The 25,032-nt window shown below is 52.6% G+C and overlaps 1 protein-coding gene across 2 annotated transcripts in view; it reads right to left on the bottom strand.

Annotated features, from left to right (window-relative positions):
* Nucleotides 1–3,666, bottom strand: part of LOC140399180 (LIM/homeobox protein LMX-1.2-like) — a 225,386-nt gene extending 221,720 nt beyond the window's left edge. Inside the window, exon 1 of one of the 2 annotated variants that reach the window (XM_072488503.1) lies at nucleotides 3,576–3,666. The gene's annotated coding sequence lies outside the window, so the exon portion shown is untranslated. Of the gene's footprint in view, nucleotides 1–2,031; nucleotides 2,129–3,575 lie in introns of those variants that run through there. The other variant, XM_072488504.1, reaches the window with a different exon arrangement.
* Between the last annotated feature and the right edge of the window lie 21,366 nt (nucleotides 3,667–25,032).

Below are 25,032 nucleotides of genomic sequence, written 5' to 3'. Positions count from 1 at the left end.
ACACACACACCATCCACAGACACACACACACCATCCACAGACACACACACCATCCACACACACACCATCCACACACACACCATCCACAGACACGCACACATACCATCCACACACACACACCATCCACACACACACACACCATCCACAGACACACACACACCATCCACAGACACACCATCCACAGACACACACACCATCCACACACACACCCACCATCCACAGACACACACACACACACACACACCATCCACAGACACACACACACCATCCACAGACACACCATCCACAGACACACACACACACACACACCATCCACACATACACACACACCATCCACAGACACACACACACACCATCCACAGACACACACACACCATCCACAGACACACACACCATCCACAGACACACACACCATCCACAGACACACACACACACACACCATCCACAGACACACATACACCATCCACAGACACACACACACCATCCACAGAGACACACACCATCCACACACACACCATCCACAGACACACACACCATCCACAGACACACACACACACACACCATCCACAGACACACACACACCATCCACAGACACACACACACCATCCACAGAAATACACACACAACACCATCCACAGAGACACACACCATCCACACACACACACACCATCCACACACACACGCACACACCATCCACACACACACACAACACCATCAGGCTTCTTCCACTTTTAAAACGGTGTTCATTTATTTTTTTTAACATAAAAAAACCCTACTCCAGCACATTCGATCCGATATTTAATTACCACAATTCGGAACGCAGTAAATTAAACATTAAGGACGCCCATTCCAACTCTGCCAAGGTCGCTGCCAATGAGGAAAATGGGAATGCAGTAAGCGGGGCGGCTGCCTTTGCGGTGCACCTGGCGATGGCCGGCGATAATGTCAAACAGAATCAGGGAGGCGAGAACAATCCCACCCAGTATCCTCTTCCCAACACAATCACCACAAGAACGGCCAGTGTCTCTGGCTGCAAATCTGCATAGATGGCTTTTGCAGATATTGTTGAGCGCCGCGCGGGGATAGTTTATCATTTTGTGTGTGTGTGCGTGTGACAAGAACAGAGATAATATTCAAGAAAGCATGCCCTTGATTTAAAAAAAAATGACAGCTGTAGGATTGCCCCCCCCCCCCCCCCCTTCCATTATATTCGCCTGTCCCTCATGACCATTCCGCCTCGGGTCTTGTAGGCTGACATTTAGCAGCATCGTCCCTAGCCTTTTAGAACAAGAATAGTTACCGAAGGCTGAAAGCAAACAAGGCCTGGACAGAATGGGAATGGTCCCCCACCCAAAATTTTAATAAAACACATCTCGTATCTGGAAGCAGGGTTATTTTGGGGACGCCTCGTTTTTTAATCTTCCTGCCGTTGCAAAGAGCTCAATATCTCAATTCAAATCCCTTGCTCTGCCGAATTTCATCCCTCGCCTGTGTCCCTGGGAGGAGGTGGGAGCCGCGCTTGTGCGGGAGGAATTGCTCCCTGTCTCCAAGGCAGAGAGTCGGCCTGTTGCGAATGCTGGAAATAAATGATGGTCACACCCGATGGAATCTGCGTGTAAATTGACCGAGTTGATAATGTGTTGAGAACATTGCAGTGAGGCGCTATTTGTGAAATGACTTCTTTCGGTGTTGGGTTGCCTGAAGGGAAGATTGATGTGGCCAAGGGGGGCAGGTTGGGGGGAGTTAAGATCACTCTTCACTTCATTAGTCCTTCAACCGTTAAATAATAGGGACCCTTTTAAAAATATATTTATACACACACACACACTTTCGCGCTCGGAATTCGGCTGAAAGTGGCGCCTAAATTTACTCTTTCCTCCGGTAGTTCAGGGGGGAATAGAGCGGCGCTGATGCCAGTGTGGGAGCCTAATGGTGCAGGAAAACAGCGGCAGTCAGAGGTAGATTGTTCACCAAGAGCTGCCCCCCACCGCCCCGGCCGCTAAACAGTTTATTCAGTTAAAATGTACTTACTTCCCACCACTGGCCTTGGGGCCGAAGCTCTGCCGCAAAGGCAACCTCGGAGCTAACGGCACTAAACTGCTATCTTCAACAATTCAGAGGGCGAGAGAGAAAGAGTGAGGCTTTATTGCTGAATCAGAACAACTCTCACATTATCTTCAAAAGCGAAATCGCCCCCCCCCCCCCCCTCCAAATCCATTCGAAAGGACAACACTTCAGACAATATCGAAATATCGAATCCACGCTCACAGAATTGTCGAGGCCGTTTCGAGTTGCGAATGGGAGGGGGTGGTGAGTTGGGGCATCCAGGTTATTAAATACTAATTGGCATCCTGGGAAAAGACGCCGTTTATTCAAAGATCATTTTTTAAAAAAATCACATGTTTATTTTAATAAATATCTCTTATTTTCAATGTGCAATTTCATGTGTCAGGGAAATGGAAATGAACCGTGTTTAATTCTTTATAAAGAAAACAATAAAACGAGAGGCTTAAATACATTTAAACGACTTGTAATTTGACCCAGTTTTTAAATATATATATTTGTATATTCTTCGGAATAATGCTTCTCATCGTCGCTCACATTCCTGTCTTAACGGCTTTCGAAAACAACTCAAATTTCGATTCCGTTTCTACGGGGAAACTGACGAAAGAAGCACTTGGTGGATTTATTTTCCAACAATTTCGTTTTAGTAAATGTAGATGTCGGGGGGGGGGTCAGAAAATTAGCGGCACCCCCGCCCCCCTCCATGCTACAGAGTTGTCTCCCGTTTACAAATGTGCATCTCCCATGGCCCATCACAGTAGTCAGTTTTAACACTGCAAATGTACTCAACGGATTCCTGGCCACTTCTAATTATGTTCAAATCATCACCCTTTAAAATACAATAAAATAAAATAACGGAAGCTGAATTTAAAACGAAAAGAAACACCCCGACAGTGTGTCGTATCGCCCGATTGCTAACACGATTACATTTTAATGTTGCCATGTATCAAACAGCCCCGAAACAGGACAATCGATATCAGAGCGTGGGCTCGGCTCTGCCGGGTCTGTACTGAAATGTCTACGCTCACAGCCAGCCGCTACCTCGAATGAAACTGAAAATCGAGAACCAGGACGTTAGGCCAGCTGGTAAAACCACCCCGTGGCCTCCGATCGGCCCCCGCAAATGTCCCAATTGGTTTTGGACACTTTAACACCAATCCCTTATTTGGCCGTTCCTAACGCTCACCGACTGGGACTTCAAGTGGCGCCACTAAATGCACACGTGGCGTGCATCCCTGCGAAATTAACATTTCTCGCCGCAAAACCCCCTATTTAACGAACAACCCGTAAAGAGGTACGATTCGTAGGATCATCAGCGCCGACGCGAACACAGTTTGAAAGGACTCCTGTTCTATATTTCAACTAAAAACTGCATTCGGGAGGGGATGGTGGGAGTGGTGATGGCCATGAACAATTATTATGCAGCGACTGACCACTGGAAATGGGTAGGAAAATAGTTTAGTGCAAAGTACAGGGGTGGATTTGACTGGAAGTGGGATATAATGCTGTACCTCAATTCCTGAAGCGCATCAGCTCTCCCGCAGGCAGGTTGGCAACTGAACTGTGCCAGTGAAGCGCGATCGGACCACTGCGCCCCCCGCTGTCCCTCTGCCGCCAATACATCGACCTGTCCAGACAGCAAGAGGAAAAATGGGAAGTGTTTAAGATCCCAACAGCACTCACACACACACACACACACAGAGTAAAAAGCAGTCTTAATTTTCCTGCAAATCTTCGCCTTAATAGCTCACATACCATTGAGAGGCGGGCGAATTCCTTTGGGCGAAAAGCATGTTATTGGGTTGCGTGTTGTGTTGTGTATGTGAGAGGGTTGGGGACACTCCCGGATTATATACAGCACCGTTAGCCAGATATATGTCGGTGGGTCTGGCGACGGATGCATGTGTGCATTGCACCGGGGGGGGGGGGGGGGGGGGGAGCCTGCTGCAAATCCAAACTTGGACACAGTTGAGCTTTATACCAAGCCGAACAAACACATTTTAAATCTATATATCAGGGACTGCAAAGCTCCTCTCTCACCTGCGCAGTTTTCAGAGAGAAGTCAGCCATCCTCTTCAAGAAGTCACTAAACTTCCATCGTTTAGTGAGGATCTGGAGGTCGGATTAAAGCCGAGACTTCAATATTTCCCTCCAGATCCACAACATGAACATGTCTGTCATTGAGAAAATGAGATACTGGAGCGCCGCATTATATAATGAAACACGGCGGTGGGGCTACTGCCACAGTAGCTGAGGGACGGTCAGCTGTGAGCCTGCAGGCAGCTGCTATCTTTCAAGCACCTTCGCCAACTCTTTAGCGAAGGCAAACCAACATCAGCAACGAAATAAAAGCGCCAATTACGAGAATCGATATCCTTTTGGAATCAATGATTTGGTGGAAGACGGGAACTTGTGCCCAGCAGTATTATTAATACAACAGGGTATGATGAGTAATCTATTAGTTTGGACCAGCACAACACCCGTCTAGTTGGGGTGTCTGAAGGAGTTACAATCTTTTCCCAAGTATTGGCAAGAAATTGCAACGTCAGCTATTGTTTTCTCATTTGTACAGTGACGCCCTGGAAAGGACAGGAACCGCCGGAAGATTACAAAGCTGCACAGACTGCACTGGCGGGCTTACTCTCAGCACAGGGAATATATTTTATAATGTTTATGCAGAAGCCGAGTATTTATCACAAACTTCGTCCTCATCCTATTTATAGTGTTAGAATTTTGTGGAGAAAGTTTTAAAACAAATTAGACCAGACCCTGTGACTGATTGTGTAAAAAGTGTGTCACAGCCCAGACCCTGTGACTGATTGTGTAAAAAGTGTGTCACAGCCCAGACCCTGTGACTGATTGTGTAAAAAGTGTGTCACAGCCCAGACCCTGTGACTGATTGTGTAAAAAGTGTGTCACAGCCCAGACCTTGTGCTGATTGTGTAAAGTGTGGCACAGCCGAAATCCTGTGACTGTGCAAATTGTGTCACAGCTCATACCCTGTGTTGATTGTGCAGTGTTACAGCCCAGATCCTGTGACTGATTGTGTAAAGTGCATAGGGCCCAGACCATGTGATGATTGTGTAAAGTGTGTCACAGCCCAGACCTTGTGCTGATTGTGTAAAGCGTGGCACAGCCGAAATCCTGTGACTGTGCAAATTGTGTCACAGCTCATACCCTGTGTTGATTGTGCAGTGTTACAGCCCAGATACTGTGACTGATTGTGTAAAGTGCATAGGGCCCAGACCATGTGATGATTGTGTAAAGTGTGTCACAGCCCAGACCCTGTGGCTGACTGTGTAAGGTGTGTCACAGTACAGATCCTGTGCTGATGGTGGAAAGTGTGTCACAGTCCACACCCTGTGACCGATTGTGTAAAGTGTGTCACAGCCCAGACCCTGTGGCTGATTGTGTAAGGTGTGTCACGGTACAGATCCTGTGCTGATGGTGGAAAGTGTGTCACAGTCCACACCCTGTGACCGATTGTGTAAAGTGTGTCACGGCCCAGACCCTGTAGCTGATTGTGTAAAGTGTGTCACAGCCCAGATGGTATGAATGATTATGTAAAGTGTGTCAAAGCTCAGACCCTGTGCTGATTGTGTAAAATGTGTCACAACCCAGACCCTGTAACTGATTATGCAGTCCAGACAATTGACTGATTGTGTAAGGTATATCACAGCCTCGGCCCTGTGCTGATTGTGTGAAGTGTGTCACAGCGAAGATCCTTTGCTGATTGTGTAGAGTGTGTCACAGTCCTGGCCCTGTGACTGATTGTGTAAAGTGTGTCACAACCCTGACCCTGTGACTGATTGTGTAAAATGTGTGTCACAGCCAAGATCCTTTGCTAATTGTGTAGAGTGTGTCACAGTCCAGACCCAGTGACTGATTGTGTAAAGTGTGTCACAGCCCAGACCCAGTGACTGATTGTGTAAAGTGTGTCACAGTCCAGACCCAGTGACTGATTGTGTAAAGTGTGTCACAGCCCAGACCCTGTGACTGATTATGTAAAGTGTGTCACAGCCCAGACCCTGTGACTGATTGTGTAAAGTGTGTCACAGTCCAGACCCTGGGACTGATTGTGTAAAGCTGTCACAGCCCAGACCCTGTGACTGATTGTGTAAAGTGTGTCACAGTCCAGATCCTGTGACTGATTGTGTAAAGATGTCACAGCCCAGACCCTGTGACGGATTGTGTAAAGATGTCACAGCCCAGACCCTGTGACTGATTGTGTAAAGATGTCACAGCCCAGACCCTGTGAATGATTGTGTAAAGATGTCACAGCCCAGACCTTGGGACTGATTGTGTAAAGATGTCACAGCCCAGACCCAGTGACTGATTGTGTAAAGATGTCACAGCCCAGACCCTGTGACTGATTGTGTAAAGATGTCACAGCCCAGACCCTGTGACTGATTGTGTAAAGTGTGTCACAGCCCAGACCCTGTGACTGATTGTGTAAAGATGTCACAGCCCAGACCCTGGGACTGATTGTGTAAAGTGTGTCACAGTCCAGACCCTGGGACTGATTGTGTAAAGTGTGTCACAGCCCTGACCCAGTGACTGATTGTGTAAAGTGTGTCACAGTCCAGACCCAGTGACTGATTGTGTAAAGTGTGTCACAGCCCAGACCCTGTGACTGATTGTGTAAAGTGTGTCACAGTCCAGACCCTGGGACTGATTGTGTAAAGCTGTCACAGCCCAGACCCTGTGACTGATTGTGTAAAGTGTGTCACAGTCCAGACCCTGTGACTGATTGTGTAAAGCGTGTCACAGCCCAGACCCTGTGACTGATTGTGTAAAGTGTGTCACAGCCCAGACCCTGTGACTGATTGTGTAAAGTGTGTCACAGTCCAGACCCTGGGACTGATTGTGTAAAGCTGTCACAGCCCAGGCCCTGGGACTGATTGTGTAAAGATGTCACAGCCCAGACCCTGTGACTGATTGTGTAAAGATGTCACAGCCCAGACCCTGTGACTGATTGTGTAAAGTGTGTCACAGTCCAGACCCTGTGACTGATTGTGTAAAGATGTCACAGCCCAGACCCTGTGACTGATTGTGTAAAGTGTGTCACAGTCCAGACCCAGTGACTGATTGTGTAAAGATGTCACAGCCCAGACCCAGTGACTGATTGTGTAAAGTGTGTCACAGCCCAGACCCTGTGACTGATTATGTAAAGTGTGTCACAGCCCAGACCCTGTGACTGATTGTGTAAAGTGTGTCACAGCTGATACACTTTGACTGATTGTATATAATGTCTCACAGCCCAGACCCGTGCTTTGACTGTGTAAAGTGTGAAAGTGTGTCAGAGCCTAAACCCTGCGTTGATTGTGTAAAGTGCGTCATAGCCCAGACCCTGTGACTGATTGTGTAAATCAGGGTTTTTCAAACTCAGGGTCAAGACCTGTGGTTTGGTTGCGGTCCGGTTTCGGGAGGGTCACAAAGTGATCGGTTGCGGCGTTTCCGATTAGCGGGAGAAGCAGCCAAATGGCTGAGACCAGCATTTAAACTGCCGGTAACAACCAGCTTTTAGGTTGAAGATGCTGGCTGCCCCTCACATGCATGCCCCGTCAGGCAGCTCCAGCAGTGCTGAGGCACGAAGCCCAAAGGGCAGACTGCCTTCTCCTGACGTCAGCATGTATCCCAAGACCAAATTTACTTTTTAAAGTGGCAGAGTCTTCCGGCCCGAAGTGGCGGCAGAGATAAGGTCATGTTCCCGGCATGTACGCAGGCATCACGCGGTCCATGCTATAGGAGCAAAATTACAGAGAAGAGATTCCTCCATCTTGTAGCTGCCAGCAGCAACCAAAAGGACTGTGAAGAACTGACGGTGGATCATTTTGTAACAAGGAAGTGAGGGCCAGAGACACACACAGGCCAGGATCTCACAACTGAAGCTGCTGGAGGGAACTTATCAGAAAGGTCCACAGCAGGACAAAGCAGTGCTGGAGAGAGCTGTTCAGGAGAGTCCAGGGCAGGACAAAGCAGTGCTGCAGAGAGCTGTTCAGGAGAGTCCATGGCAGGACAAAGCAGTGCTGGAGAGAGCTGTTCAGGAGAGTCCAGAGCAGGACAAAGCAGTGCTGGAGAGAGCTGTTCAGGAGAGTCCACAGCAGGACAAAGCAGTGCTGGAGAGAGCTGTTCAGGAGAGTCCACAGCAGGACAAAGCAGTGCTGGAGAGAGCTGCTCACGAGAGTCCACAGCAGGACAAAGCAGTGCCGGAGAGAGCTAATCAGGAGAGTCCACGGCAGGACAAAGCAGTGCTGGAGAGAGCTGTTCAGAGGAGACCAGAGCAGGACAAAGCAGTGCTGGAGAGAGCTGGTCAGGAGAGTCCAGAGCAGGACAAAGCAGTGCTGGAGAGAGCTGCTCACGATAGTCCACAGCAGGACAAAGCAGTGCTGGAGAGAGCTGCTCAGGAGAGTCCACGGCAGGAAAAAGCAGTGCTGGAGAGAGCTGTTCAGGAGAGTCCACAGCAGGACAAAGCAGTGCTGGAGAGAGCTGTTCAGGAGAGACCACGGCAGGACAAAGCAGTGCTGGAGAGAGCAGTTCAGGAGAGTCCACAGCAGGACAAAGCAGTGCTGGAGAGAGCTGTTCAGGAGAGTCCACGGCAGGACAAAGCAGTGCTGGAGAGAGCTGTTCAGGGGAGTCCACAGCAGGACAAAGCAGTGCTGGAGAGAGCTGTTCAGGGGAGTCCACAGCAGGACAAAGCAGTGCTGGAGAGAGCTAATCAGGAGAGTCCAGAGCTGGACAAAGCAATGCCGGAGAGAGCTAACCAGGAGAGTCCACAGCAGGACAAAGCAGTGCTAGAGAGCGCTAATCAGGAGAGTCCACAGCAGGACAAAGCAGTGCTGGAGAGAGCTAACCAGGAGAGCCCACGGCAGGACAAAGCAGTGCTGGAGAGAGCTAATCAGGAGCGTCCAGAGCAGGACAAAGCAGTGCTGGAGAGAGCAATTCAGGAGAGTCCATGGCAGGACAAAGCAGTGCTGGAGGGAACTTATCAGAAAAGAACAGAGCAGGACAAAGAAGTGCTGGAGGGCGCTGTCCAGGAGAGTCCAGAGCAGGACAAAGCAGTGCTGGAGAGAGCTGTTCAGGGGAGTCCACAGCAGGACAAAGCAATGCTGGAGAGATCTGTTCAAGAGAGTCCACAGCAGGACAAAGCAGTGCTGGAGAGAGCTAATCAGGAGAGTCCACAGCAGAACAAAGCAGTGCAGGAGAGAGCTAATCAGGAGAGTCCAGAGCAGGACAAAGCAGTGCTGAAGGGAGCTGGTCAGGAGAGACCAGAGCAGGACAAAGCAGTGCTGGAGAGAGCTAATCAGGAGAGTCCACAGCAGGACAAAGCAATGCTGGAGAGAGCTGTTCAGGAGAGTCCACGGCAGGAAAAAGCAGTGCTGGAGAGAGCTAATCAGGAGAGTCCACGGCAGGACAAAGCAGTGCTGGAGAGAGCTAATCAGGAGAGTCCAGAGCAGGACAAAGCAGTGCTGGAGAGAGCTGTTCAGGAGAGTCCACGGCAGGACAAAGCAGTGCTGGAGAGAGCTCATCAGGAGAGTCCAGAGCAGGGCAAAGCAGTGCTGGAGAGAGCTGGTCAGGAGAGTCCAGAGCACCCTACCCAAGGTCAACACCTCCACCCTATCCCCATAACCCCACCCAACACTAAGGGCAATTTTGGAGACTAAGGGCAATTTATCATGGCCAATCCACCTAACCTGCACATCTTTGGACTGTGGGAGGAAACCGGAGCACCCGGAGGGAACCCACGCACACACGGGGAGGATGTGCAGACTCCGCACAGACAGTGACCCAAGCCGGAATCGAACCTGGGACCCTGGAGCTGTGAAGCAATTGTGCTAACCACTATGCTACTGTGCTGCCCCAAAGCAGTGCTGGAGAGAGCTGTTCAGGCGAGTCGACGGCAGGACAAAGAAGTGCTGGAGAGAGCTAATCAGGCGAGTCCACAGCAGGACAAAGCAGTGCTGGAGAGAGCTGATCAGGAGAGTCCACAGCAGGACAACGCAGTGCTGGAGAGAGCTAATCAGGAGAGTCCACAGCAGGACAAAGCAGTGCTGGAGAGAGCTGTTCAGGAGAGTCCAGAGCAGGACAAAGCAGTGCTGGAGAGAGCTAATCAGGCGAGTCCACAGCAGGACAAAGCAGTGCTGGAGAGAGCTAATCAGGAGAGTCCACAGCAGGACAAAGCAGTGCTGGAGAGAGCTGTTCAGGAGAGTCCAGAGCAGGACAAAGCAGTGCTGGAGAGAGCTAATCAGGCGAGTCCACAGCAGGACAAAGCAGTGCTGGAGAGAGCTAATCAGGAGAGTCCACGGCAGGACAAAGCAGTGCTGGAGAGAGCTAATCAGGAGAGTCCACAGCAGGACAAAGCAGTGCTGGAGAGAGCTAATCAGGAGAGTCCACGGCAGGACAAAGCAGTGCTGGAGAGAGCTAATCAGGAGAGTCCACAGCAGGACAAAGCAGTGCTGGAGAGAGCTGATCAGGAGAGTCCACAGCAGGACAACGCAGTGCTGGAGAGAGCTAATCAGCAGAGTCCACAGCAGGACAAAGCAGTGCTGGAGAGAGCTGTTCAGGAGAGTCCAGAGCTGGACAAAGCAGTGCTGGAGAGAGCTAATCAGGCGAGTCCACAGCAGGACAAAGAAGTGCTGGAGAGAGCTCATCAGGAGAGTCCAGAGCAGGACAAAGCAGTGCTGGAGAGAGCTGTTCAGGAGAGTCCACGGCAGGACAAAGCAGTGCTGGAGAGAGCTGATCAGGAGAGTCCACAGCAGGACAAAGCAGTGCTGGAGAGAGCTGTTCAGGAGAGTCCACGGCAGGACAAAGCAGTGCTGGAGAGAGCTGATCAGGAGAGTCCACTGCAGGACAAAGCAGTGCTGGAGAGAGCTAATCAGGAGAGTCATAGAATAGAATATCATAGAATAGAATTTACAGTGCAGAAGGAGGCCATTCGGCCCATCGAGTCTGCACCAGCTCTTGGAAAGAGCACCCTACCCAAGGTCAACACCGCCACCCTATCCCCATAACCCAGTAACCCCACCCAACACTAAGGGCAATTTTGGACACTAAGGGCAATTTATCATGGCCAATCCACCTAACCTGCACATCTTTGGACTGTGGGAGGAAACCGGACACAGCAGGACAAAGCAGTGCTGGCGTGAGCTCCAGGGCCTCTGATGAACAACCCCTTAAGAAGCTGAAATTGGGAACCAAGCAGTATAAAGCTGATTTCTCGAGCTATGGCTTTATTAATTATGTCAATGTAAATCAGGATGCAAAGCCCATGTGTGCTACCTGCAGAGAAGTAATTTTAATAACAATCGCTTATTGTCACAAGAAGGCTTCAATGAAGTTACTGTGAAACGCCCCTAGTCGCCACATTCCGGCGCCTGCTCGCGGAGGCCTGTACTGGAATTGAACCCGTGCTGCTGGCATTGTTCTGCGTTACAAGCCAGCTGTTTAGCTCACTGTGCTAAACCAGTCCCCACTGGCAAATGAAAGTTTAAAACCCTCAAAATATCAAAGGCATTTGCAGACTAAGCATGGCGAGTTCGAGGACAAACCTCGATTTTTTCAAAGATTGCAGCAAGAAAACTCATCAGCTGAAGTCCTTAACAGGAATGTTAACATTGAATGATGAAGCAAGTGAGATTGTGAGGACCAAGCAGGCTCACCTGCACAATAAAGGAATGCCAAAATCGTGTGTCACAAAGTTTGGGCGCCATGGGTTGTGAAGGTTGGCAGGAGTGAGTCCCGAAGGTCGACTGGGTTGGTAAAAGTGGGCCCCGGGAAGGAAAAGTTTTAAAAACACTGGCATAAAGTACGTCACAGACCAGATTATTTGACGGATTGTGTAAAATATATAACAGCTCAGACTCTGTGCCGATTGTGTGAATTGTGTCACAACCTAGACCCTGTTGTTGATTGTGTAAAGTGTGTCATAGCCCAGGCACGGTGCTGATTGTGCAAAGTGTGTCACAGCCCAGACCCTGTGCTGATTGTGTAAAGTGTGTCAAAGCCCAGGCACGGTGCTGATTGTGTAAAGTGTGTCACAGCCCAGACCCTGTTGTTGATTGTGTAAAGTGTGTCAAAACCCAGACATGGTGCTGATTGTGTAAAGTGTGTCACAGCCCAGACCCTGTTGTTGATTGTGTAAAGTGTGTCACAGCGCAGCCCCTGCGCTGATTGTGTAAAGTGTGTCCCAGCCCAGTCACGGCGCTGATTGTGTAAAGTGTGTCATAGCCCAGACCATGTGCTGATTGTGTAAAGTGTGTCATAGCCCAGACACGGTGCTGATTGTGTAAAGTGTGTCACAGCCCAGACACGGTGCTGATTGTGTAAAGTGTGTCACAGCCCAGACACGGTGCTGATGTGTAAAGTGTGTCACCGCCCAGACACGGTGCTGATTGTGTAAAGTGTGTCACAGCCCAGACCCTGTGCTGATTGTGTAAAGTGTGTCACAGCCCAGACCCTGTGCTGATTGTTTAAAGTGTGTCACAGCCCAGACCCTGTGCTGATTGTGTAAAGAGTGTCACAGCCCAGACCCTGTGCTGATTGTGTAAAGTGTGTCACAGCCCAGACCCTGTGCTGATTGTGTAAAGTGTGTCACAGCCCAGACCCTGTGCTGATTGTGTAAATTGTGTCAAACCCCAGGCACGGTGCTGATTGTGTAAAGTGTGTCAAAGCCCAGACACGGTGCTGATTGTGTAAAGTGTGTCAAAGCCAAGATACAGTGCTGATTGTATAAAGTGTGTCACAACCCAGACACAGTGCTGATTGTGTAAAGTGTGTCACAGCCCAGACCCTGTGCTGATTGTGTAAAGTGTGTCACAGCCCAGACCCTGTGCTGATTGTGTAAAGTGTGTCACAGCCCAGACCCTGTGCTGATTGTGTAAAGTGTGTCAAACCCCAGGCACGGTGCTGATTGTGTAAAGTGTGTCAAAGCCCAGACACGGTGCTGATTGTGTAAAGTGTGTCACAGCCCAGACACGGGGCTGATTGTGTAAAGTGTGTCACAGCCCAGGCATGGTGCTGATTGTGTAAAGTGTGTCACAGCCCAGACACGGTGCTGATTGTGTAAAGTGTGTCATAGCCCAGACACGGTGCTGATTGTGTAAAGTTTGTCACAACCCAGACATGGTGCTGATTGTGTAAAGTGTGTCACAGCCCAGACACGGTGCTGATTGTGTAAAGTGTGTCACAGCCCAGGCACGGTGCTGATTGTGTAAAGTGTGTCACAACCCAGACACGGTGCTGATTGTGTAAAGTGTGTCACAACCCAGACACGGTGCTGATTGTGTAAAGTTTGTCACAACCCAGACATGGTGCTGATTGTGTAAAGTGTGTCACAGCCCAGACCCTGTGCTGATTGTGTAAAGTGTGTCACAGCCCAGGCACGGTGCTGATTGTGTAAAGTGAGTCACAGCCCAGACATGCTGCTGATTGTGTAAAGTGTGTCACAGCCCAGACACGGTGCTGATTGTGTAAAGTGTGTCACAGCCCAGGCACGGTGCTGATTGTGTAAAGTGTGTCACAACCCAGACATGGTGCTGATTGTGTAAAGTGTGTCACAGCCCAGACACGGTGCTGATTGTGTAAAGTGTGTCACAGCCCAGACACGGTGCTGATTGTGTAAAGTGTGTCACAGCGCAGGCACGGTGCTGATTGTGTAAAGTGTGTCACAACCCAGACACGGTGCTGATTGTGTAAAGTGTGTCACAGCCCAGTCACGCTGCTGATTGTGTAAAGTGTGTCACAGCCCAGGCACGGTGCTGATTGTGTAAAGTTTGTCACCACCCAGACATGGTGCTGATTGTGTAAAGTGTGTCACAGCCCAGGCACGGTGCTGATTGTGTAAAGTTTGTCACCACCCAGACACGGTGCTGATTGTGCAAAGTTTGTCACCACCCAGACATGGTGCTGATTGTGTAAAGTGTGTCACAGCCCAGACACGGTGCTGATTGTGTAAAGTTTGTCACCACCCAGACATGGTGCTGATTGTGTAAAGTGTGTCACAGCCCAGACACGGTGCTGATTGTGTAAAGTGTGTCACAGCCCAGACACGGTGCTGATTGTGTAAAGTTTGTCACCACCCAGACATGGTGCTGATTGTGTAAAGTGTGTCACTGCCCAGACCCTGTGCTGATTGTGTAAAGTGTGTCACAACCCAGACACGGTGCTGATTGTGTAAAGTTTGTCACCACCCAGACATGGTGCTGATTGTGTAAAGTGTGTCACAACCCAGACACGGTGCTGATTGTGTAAAGTGTGTCACAGCCCAGGCACGGTGCTGATTGTGTAAAGTTTGTCACCACCCAGACACGGTGCTGATTGTGTAAAGTGTGTCACAGCCCAGACCCTGTGCTGATTGTGTAAAGTGTGTCACAACCCAGACATGGTGCTGATTGTGTAAAGTGTGTCACAACCCAGACCCTGTGCTGATTGTGTAAAGTGTGTCACAACCCAGACATGGTGCTGATTGTGTAAAGTGTGTCACAACCCAGACATGGTGCTGATTGTGTAAAGTGTGTCATATCCCAGACACGGTGCTGATTGTGTAAAGTGTGTCAAATCCCAGACACGGTGCTGATTGTGTAAAGTGTGTCACGGCCCAGACACGGTGCTGATTGTGTAAAGTGTGTCACAACCCAGACACGGTGCTGATTGTGTAAAGTGTGTCACAACCCAGACACGGTGCTGATTGTGTAAAGTGTGTCACAACCCAGACACGGTGCTGATTGTGTAAAGTGAGTCACAGCCAAGACACGGTGCTGATTGTGTAAAGTGTGTCACAACCCAGACACGGTGCTGATTGTGTAAAGTGAGTCACAGCCAAGACACGGTGCTGATTGTGTAAAGTGTGTCACAGCGCAGACACGGTGCTGATTGTGTAAAGTGTGTCACAACCCAGACACGGTGCTGATTGTGTAAAGTGTGTCACAACCCAGACACGGTGCTGATTGTGTAAAGTGAGTCACAGCCAAGACACGGTGCTGATTGTGTAAAGAGTGTCACAGCCCAGACCCTGTGCTGATTGTGTAAAGTGTGTCACAACCCAGACACGGTGCTGATTGTGTAAAGTGTGTCACAACCCAGACATGGTGCTGATTGTGTAAAGTGTGTCACAACCCAGACACAGTGCTGATTGTGTAAAGTGAGTCACAGCCAAGACACGGTGCTGATTGTGTAAAATGTGTCACAGCCCAGACACGGTGCTGATTGTGTAAAGTGTGTCACAGCCCAGACACGGTGCTGATTGTGTAAAGTGTGTCAACGCCCAGACATGGTGCTGATTGTGTAAAGTGTGTCACTGCCCAGACCCTGTGCTGATTGTGTAAAGTGTGTCACAACCCAGACACGGTGCTGATTGTGTAAAGTGTGTCACAACCCAGACACGGTGCTGATTGTGTAAAGTGTGTCATAGCCCAGACACGGTGCTGATTGTGTAAAGTGTGTCACAGCCCAGACACGGTGCTGATTGTGTAAAGTGAGACACAGCCAAGACACGGTGCTGATTGTGTAAAGTGAGTCACAACCCAGACACGGTGCTGATTGTGTAAAGTGTGTCACAACCCAGACACGGTGCTGATTGTGTAAAGTGAGTCACAGCCAAGACACGGTGCTGATTGTGTAAAGTGTGTCACAGCCCAGGCACGGTGCTGATTGTGTAAAGTGTGCCATAGCCCAGACACGGTGCTGATTGTGTAAAGTGTGTCACAGCCCAGACACTGTGCTGATTGTGTAAAGTGTGTCAACGCCCAGACATGGTGCTGATTGTGTAAAGTGTGTCACTGCCCAGACCCTGTGCTGATTGTGTAAAGTGTGTCACAGCCCAGACCCTGTGCTGATTGTGTAAAGTGTGTTACAGCCCAGACCCTGTGCTGATTGTGTAAAGTGTGTTACAGCCCAGACCCTGTGCTGATTGTGTAAAGTGTGTTACAGCCCAGACCCTGTGCTGATTGTGTAAAGTGTGTTAAAGCCCAGACAAGAAGTTTGGAAAGACCTTTCAACATTTCGGCTCCTGCTGATTGGCTGGGGAATACGCATGTACCTGTGCCCCACCCACCAGGTTGTCAGGGATTCGTGAAGGCTGGGAGGTGGAATTCTATTGCAATTCAGAATGACTTGCCCCAGACAGGAGCGTGGGAAGGGACTGCTCAGGTACTTCTGGCCGCCATTGGTAGCAGTGACATATCTTTATTATTGTCACAAGTAGGCTTACATTAACACTGTGAAGGACCCTTGTCGCCACACTCTGGCGCCTGTTCGGGTACACGGAGGGAGAATTCAGAATGTCCAATTCACCTAACAGCATGTCTTTCGGGACCTGTGGGAGGAAACCGGAGCACCAGGAGGAAACCCACGCAGACACGGGGAGAACGTGCAGACTCTGCACAGACAGTGACCCAAGCCGGGTATCGAACCTGGGACCCTGGCGCTGAGAAGCAACATTGCTATCTACTGTGCTAACGTGCCGCCAACAGGGAGTTATAAATTCCCCTATCATCCAGATCAGCTCCTGACACACCATTCTGGGGTCAGCGTGAACCCCGTGCCAGGGAACAAGAGCATCGTACATCCCATTCCGGGGAACACGAGCAGCATACATCCAATTCCGGGGAACAGGGTCAGCGTGAATCTCATTTCAGGGAACAGGATCAGCGTTCATCCCGTTCCAGGGAACAGTAGCAGCGTGCACCCTATTCGTGGAACAGGGGCAGTGTGACCCCATTCTGGGCAACACGGTCAGCGTACATCCCACTCTGGGGAATAGGGCCAGCCTACATCCCATTCCGGGGAACAGAGTCAGCTTACATCCCGTTCTGGGGAACAGGATCAGCGTACATCTCATTCTGGAAAACAGGGTCAGCATACTCCCTTTCCAGGGAACAGGGGCTGTGTACACCCCATTCCAGGGAACATGGGCAGGGGACACCCAATTCCAGGGAACATGGACAGTGTATACCTATTTCCAGGGAACATGGACAGCAGATACCCAATTCCAGGGAACATGGGCAGCGTATCCCCCATTCCGGGCAACAGAGTCAGCGAACATCGCATTCCGTGGAAAAGGGTCAGCCGACAAACCTTTCTGGTGAATAGGGGCACGAATGCCCCATTCCAGGGAACATGGGCAGCGAACGCCCCATTCCAGGGAACATGGGCAGCGAATGCCCCATTCCAGGGTACATGGGCAGCGAATGCCCCATTCCAGGGAACATGGGCAGCGAACGCCCCATTCCAGGGAACATGGGCAGCGAATGCCCCATTCCAGGGAACATGGGCAGCGGATGCCCCATTTCTGGGGAACAGGGGCAGCGTACATCCCATTCCGGGAACAGGGGCAGCGTGCACCCCATTCCGGGAACAGGGGCAGCGGACATCCAATTCTGGGGAACAGGTGCAGCCTACATCCCATTCCGGGAACAGGGGCACCATGCACCTCATTCCGGGAACAGGTACAGTGTGCACCCCATTCTGGGGAACAGGGGCAGCGTACATCCCATTCCGGGGAACAGGGGCAGCATACATCCAATTCCGAGAACAGGGGCAACATGCACCCCATTCCGAGAACAGGGGCAGCATACATCCCAATCAGAGAACAGGGGCAACATGCACCCCATTCCGAGAACAGGGGCAGCATGCACCCCATTCCATGAAACAAGGACAGTGTGCACCCAATTCCGGGAACAGGGTCAGCGTGCATCTCATTTCAGGGAACAGGATCAGCGTTCATCCCGTTCCAGGGAACAGTAGCAGCGTGCACCCTATTCGTGGAACAGGGGCAGTGTGACCCCATTCTGGGCAACACGGTCAGCGTACATCCCACTCTGGGGAATAGGGCCAGCCTACATCCCATTCCAGGGAACATAGTCAGCTTACATCCCGTTCTGGGGAACAGGATCAGCGTACATCTCATTCTGGAAAACAGGGTCAGCATACTCCCTTACCAGGGAACAGGGGCTGTGTACACCTCATTCCATGGAACATGGACAGCAGACACACAATTCCAGGGAACATGGACAGTGGATACCCAATTCCAGGGAACATGGGCAGGGGACACCCAATTCCAGGGAACATGGACAGCGTATCCCCCATTCCAGGGAACATGGGCAGCGAATGCCCCATTTCTGGGGAACAGGGGCAGCGTACATCCCATTCCAGGAACAGGGGCAGCGTGCACCCCATTCCGGGAACAGGGGCAGTGTATATCCAATTCCGGGGAACAGGTGCAGCCTACATCCCATTCCGGGAACAGGGGCACCATGCACCTCATTCCGGGAACAGGTACAGTGTGCACCCCATTCTGGGGAACAGGGGCAGCGTACATCCCATTCCGGGGAACAGGGGCAGCATACATCCAATTCCGAGAACAGGGGCAACATGCACCCCATTCCGAGAACAGGGGCAGCATACATCCCAATCAGAGAACAGGGGCAACATGCACCCCATTCCGAGAGCAGGGGCAGCATGCACCCCATTCCATGAAACAAGGACAGTGTGCACCCAATTCCGGGAACAGGGTCAGCGTGCATCTCATTTCAGGGAACAGGATCAGCGTTCATCCCGTTCCAGGGAACAGTAGCAGCGTGCACCCTATTCGTGGAACAGGGGCAGTGTGACCCCATTCTGGGCAACACGGTCAGCGTACATCCCACTCTGGGGAATAGGGCCAGCCTACATCCCATTCCAGGGAACAGAGTCAGCTTACATCCCGTTCTGGGGAACAGGATCAGCGTTCATCTCATTCTGGAAAACAGGGTCAGCATACTCCCTTTCCAGGGAACAGGGGCTGTGTACACCCCATTCCAGGGAACATGGACAGCAGACACCCAATTCCAGGGAACATGGACAGTGGATACCCAATTCCAGGGAACATGGGCAGGGGACACCCAATTCCAGCGAACATGGACAGCATATCCCCCATTCCAGGGAACATGGACAGCAGATACCCAATTCCAGGGAAAATGGGCAGCATATCCCCCATTCCGGGCAACAGAGTCAGCGAACATCGCATTCCGGGGAAAAGGGTCAGCCTACAAACCTTTCTGGGGAATAGGGGCAGCGAATGCCCCATTCCAGGGAACATGGGCAGCGAACGCCCCATTCCAGGGAACATGGGCAGCGAATGCCCCATTCCAGGGAACATGGGCAGCGAATTCCCCATTCCAGGGAACATGGGCAGCGAACGCCCCATTCCAGGGAACATGGGCAGCGAATGCCCCATTCCAGGGAACATGGGCAGCGAACGCCCCATTCCAGGGAACATGGGCAGCGAATGCCCCATTCCAGGGAACATGGGCAGCGAATGCCCCATTCCAGGGAACATGGGCAGCGAATGCCCCATTTCTGGGGAACAGGGGCAGCGTACATCCCATTCCGGGAACAGGGGCAGCGTACACCCCATTCCGGGAACAGGGGCAGCGGACATCCAATTCTGGGGAACAGGTGCAGCCTACATCCCATTCCGGGAACAGGGGCACCATGCACCTCATTCCGGGAACAGGTACAGTGTGCACCCCATTCTGGGGAACAGGGGCAGCGTACATCCCATTCCGGGGAACAGGTACAGTGTGCACCCCATTCTGGGGAACAGGGGCAGCGTACATCCCATTCCGGGGAACAGGGGCAGCATACATCCAATTCCGAGAACAGGGGCAACATGCACCCCATTCCGAGAACAGGGGCAGCATGCACCCCATTCCGAGAACAGGGGCAGCATACATCCCAATCAGAGAACAGGGGCAACATGCACCCCATTCCGAGAACAGGGGCAGCATGCACCCCATTCCATGAAACAAGGACAGTGTGCACCCAATTCCGGGAACAGGGTCAGCGTGCATCTCATTTCAGGGAACAGGATCAGCGTTCATCCCGTTCCAGGGAACAGTAGCAGCGTGCACCCTATTCGTGGAACAGGGGCAGTGTGACCCCATTCTGGGCAACACGGTCAGCGTACATCCCACTCTGGGGAATAGGGCCAGCCTACATCCCATTCCGGGGAACAGAGTCAGCTTACATCCCGTTCTGGGGAACAGGATCAGCGTACATCTCATTCTGGAAAACAGGGTCAGCATACTCCCTTTCCAGGGAACAGGGGCTGTGTACACCCCATTCCATGGAACATGGACAGCAGACATCCAATTCCAGGGAACATGGACAGTGGATACCCAATTCCAGGGAACATGGGCAGGGGACACCCAATTCCAGGGAACATGGACAGCGTATCCCCCATTCCAGGGAACATGGACAGCGTATCCCCCATTCCAGGGAACATGGGCAGCGAATGCTCCATTTCTGGGGAACAGGGGCAGCGTACATCCCATTCCAGGAACAGGGGCAGCGTGCACCCCATTCCGGGAACAGGGGCAGTGTTATCCAATTCCGGGGAACAGGTGCAGCCTACATCCCATTCCGGGAACAGGGGCACCATGCACCTCATTCTGGGAACAGGTACAGTGTGCACCCCATTCTGGGGAACAGGGGCAGCGTACATCCCATTCCGAGAACAGGGGCAACATGCACCCCATTCTGAGAACAGGGGCAGCATACATCCCAATCAGAGAACAGGGGCAACATGCACCCCATTCCGAGAGCAGGGGCAGCATGCACCCCATTCCATGAAACAAGGACAGTGTGCACCCAATTCCGGGAACAGGGTCAGCGTGCATCTCATTTCAGGGAACAGGATCAGCGTTCATCCCGTTCCAGGGAACAGTAGCAGCGTGCACCCTATTCGTGGAACAGGGGCAGTGTGACCCCATTCTGGGCAACACGGTCAGCGTACATCCCACTCTGGGGAATAGGGCCAGCCTACATCCCATTCCAGGGAACAGAGTCAGCTTACATCCCGTTCTGGGGAACAGGATCAGCGTACATCTCATTCTGGAAAACAGGGTCAGCATACTCCCTTTCCAGGGAACAGGGGCTGTGTACACCCCATTCCATGGAACATGGACAGCAGACACCCAATTCCAGGGAACATGGACAGTGGATACCCAATTCCAGGGAACATGGGCAGGGGACACCCAATTCCAGCGAACATGGACAGCGTATCCCCCATTCCAGGGAACATGGACAGCAGATACCCAATTCCAGGGAACATGGGCAGCGAACGCCCCATTCCAGGGAACATGGGCAGCGAATGCCCCATTCCAGGGAACATGGGCAGCGAACGCCCCATTCCAGGGAACATGGGCAGCGAATGCCCCATTCCAGGGAACATGGGCAGCGAACGCCCCATTCCAGGGAACATGGGCAGCGAATGCCCCATTCCAGGGAACATGGGCAGCGAATGCCCCATTCCAGGGAACATGGGCAGCGAACGCCCCATTCCAGGGAACATGGGCAGCGAATGCCCCATTCCAGGGAACATGGGCAGCGAACGCCCCATTCCAGGGAACATGGGCAGCGAATGCCCCATTCCAGGGAACATGGGCAGCGAACGCCCCATTCCAGGGAACATGGGCAGCGAATGCCCCATTCCAGGGAACATGGGCAGCGAATGCCCCATTCCAGGGAACATGGGCAGCGAATGCCCCATTTCTGGGGAACAGGGGCAGCGTACATCCCATTCCGAGAACAGGGGCAGCGTGCACCCCATTCCGGGAACAGGGGCAGCGTACATCCAATTCCGGGGAACAGGTGCAGCCTACATCCCATTCCGGGAACAGGGGCACCATGCACCTCATTCCTGGAACAGGTACAGTGTGCACCCCATTCTGGGGAACAGGGGCAGCGTACATCCCATTCCGGGGAACAGGGGCAGCATACATCCAATTCCGAGAACAGGGGCAACATGCACCCCATTCCGAGAACAGGGGCAGCATGCACCCCATTCCATGAAACAAGGACAGTGTGCACCCAATTCCGGGAACAGGGTCAGCGTGCATCTCATTTCAGGGAACAGGATCAGCGTTCATCCCGTTCCAGGGAACAGTAGCAGCGTGCACCCTATTCGTGGAACAGGGGCAGTGTGACCCCATTCTGGGCAACACGGTCAGCGTACATCCCACTCTGGGGAATAGGGCCAGCCTACATCCCATTCCGGGGAACAGAGTCAGCTTACATCCTGTTCTGGGGAACAGGATCAGCGTACATCTCATTCTGGAAAACAGGGTCAGCATACTCCCTTTCCAGGGAACAGGGGCTGTGTACACCCCATTTCAGGGAACATGGACAATGGATGCCCAATTACAGGGAACATGGGCAGTGTATCCCCCATTCCAGGGAACATGGACAGCGTATCCCCCATTCCGGGCAACAGTATCAGCCAACATCCCATTCCGGGGGACTGGGGCAGCGTACATCCCATTCCGGGAACACGGGCAACATGCACCTCATTCCGGTGAACAGGGGCAGCGTGCACCCCATTCCGAGTTCAGGGGCAACTTGCACCCCATTTCAGGAAACAGGGACAGTGTGCACCCAATTCCGGGAACAGGGGCAACGTGCACCGCATTCCGGTAACAGGGGCAGTGTGCACCCAATTCCGGGGGACAGGGTCAGCGTGCATCTCATTTCAGGGAACAGTAGCAGCGTGCACCCTATTCGTGGAACAGGGGCAGTGTGACCCCATTCTGGGCAACACGGTCAGCGTTCATCCCACTCTGGGGAATAGGGCCAGCCTACATCCCATTCCGGGGAACAGGGTCAGCTTACATCCCGTTCTGGTGAACAGGATCAGCGTACATCTCATTCTGGAAAACAGGGTCAGCATACTCCTTTTCCAGGGAACAGGGGCTGTGTACATCCCATTTCAGGGAACATGGACAGCAGACACCCAATTCCATGGAACATGGACAGCGGACACCCAATTCCAGGGAACATGGGAAGCCTATCCCCCATTCCAGGGAACCTGGGCAGCGTTTCCCCCATTCCAGGGAACATGGACAGCGGACACCCAATTCCAGGGAACATGGACAGCGGACACCCAATTCCAGGGAACATGGGAAGCCTATCCCCCATTCCAGGGAACCTGGGCAGCGTATCCCCCATTCCAGGGAACATGGACAGTGGATACTCAATTCCAGGGAACATGGGCAGCATATCCCCCATTCCAGGGAACATGGACAGCGGACACCCAATTCCAGGGAACATGGGCAGCGTATCCCCCATTCCGGGCAACAGTATCAGCGAACATCGCATTCCGGGGATAAGGGTCAGCCTACAAACCTTTCTGGGGAATAGGGGCAGCGAATGCCCCATTCCAGGGAACATGGGCAGTGAACGCCCCATTCCAGGGAACATGGGCAGCGAATGCCCCATTCCAGGGGAACAGGGGCAGTGAACGCCCCATTCCAGGGTACATGGGCAGCGAATGCCCCATTCCAGGGGAACAGGGGCAGCGTACATCCCATTCCGAGAGCAGGGGCAGCGTACGTCCCATTCTGGGGAACAGGTGCAGCCTACATCCCATTCCGGGAACAGGGGCACCATGCACCTCATTCCGGGAACAGGTGCAGTGTGCACCCCATTCCGGGGAACAGGGGCAGCGTACATCCCATCCCGGGGAACAGGGGCAGCATACATCCCATTCCGGGGAACTGGGGCAGCGTACATCCCATTCCGAGTTCAGGAGCAACTTGCACCCCATTCCAGGGAACAGGGGCAGCATACATCCCATTCCGAGACCAGGGGCAGCATACATCCCATTCCGGGAATATGGGCAACATGCACCTTATTTCGGGGAACAGGGGCAGCATACATCCCATTCCAAGACCAGGGGCAACATGCACCCCATTCCAGGAAACAGGGACAGTGTGCACCCAATTCCGGGAACAGGGGCAGCATGCGCCCCATTCCGGGGAACAGGGGCAGCGTACACCCCATTCCAGGGAACATGGGCAGCGTACTCCCCATTATGGGAACAGGGGCAGTGGGCACCTCATTCCGGGGAACAAGGGCAATAGGCACCCCATTCCATGGAACATGGGCAGTGGGCATCTCATTCTGGGGAACAGGGGCAGAATACGTCCCATTTTGGGAACATGGGCAACGTGTACCCCATTCTGAGAACAGGGTCAGCGTGCATCCCATTTCGGGGAACAGGGGCAGCGTGCATCCCATTCTGGGGAAAATGGGCAGTGTGCATTCTATTCCGGGGAACAGGGGCAGCGCACACCCCATTCCGGGGAACAGGGGCAGCGCACACCCCATTCCAGGGAATAGGGGCAGCGCACACCCCATTCCGGGGAATAGGGGCAGAGTGCACCCCATTCCGGGAACAGGGGCAGTGGGCACCCCATTCCGGGGAACAGGGGCAGTGTGCACCCCATTCCGGGAACAGGGGCAGTGTGCACCCCATTCCGGGGAATAGGGGCAGCGCACACCCCATTCCGGGGAACAGGGGCAGTGTGCACCCCAGTCCGGGAACAGGGGCAGCGGGCACCCCATGCCGGGGAATAGGGGCAACGCACAACCCATTCCGGGGAATAGGGGCTGAGGGCACCCCATTCCGGGGAACAGGGGCAGTGGGCACCACATTCCGGGGAACAGGGGCAGCGCACACCCCATTCCGGGGAACAGGGGCAGTGTGCACCCCATTCCGGGGAACAGGGGCAGCGCACACCCCATTCCGGGGGAACAGGGGCAGCGCACACCCCATTCCGGGAAATAGGGGCAATGGGCACCTCATTCCGGGGAACAGGGGCAGCGCACACCCCATTCTGGGGAACAGGGGCAGCATACATCCCATTTCAGGGAACAGGGGCAGCGCCCACCCCATTCCGGGGAACAGGGGCAGCATACATTCCATTCCGGGAAACAGGAGCAGCGCACACCGCATTCCGGGAAATACGGGCAGTGGGCACCCCATTCTGGGGAACAGGGGCAGTGCACACAGCATTCCGGGAACAAGGTCAGTGTGCACCCCATTCCGGACACAGGGGCAGCGCACACACCGTTCCGGGGAATATGGGCAGCGCACACCCCATTCCGGGGAATAGGGGCAGTGGGCACCCCATTCCGGGGAACAGGGGCAGT

The sequence above is a fragment of the Scyliorhinus torazame genome, chromosome 22, assembly GCF_047496885.1.
Source record: "Scyliorhinus torazame isolate Kashiwa2021f chromosome 22, sScyTor2.1, whole genome shotgun sequence".
NCBI lineage: Eukaryota > Metazoa > Chordata > Chondrichthyes > Carcharhiniformes > Scyliorhinidae > Scyliorhinus > Scyliorhinus torazame.
This window is presented reverse-complemented; position numbering and strand designations above follow the sequence as displayed.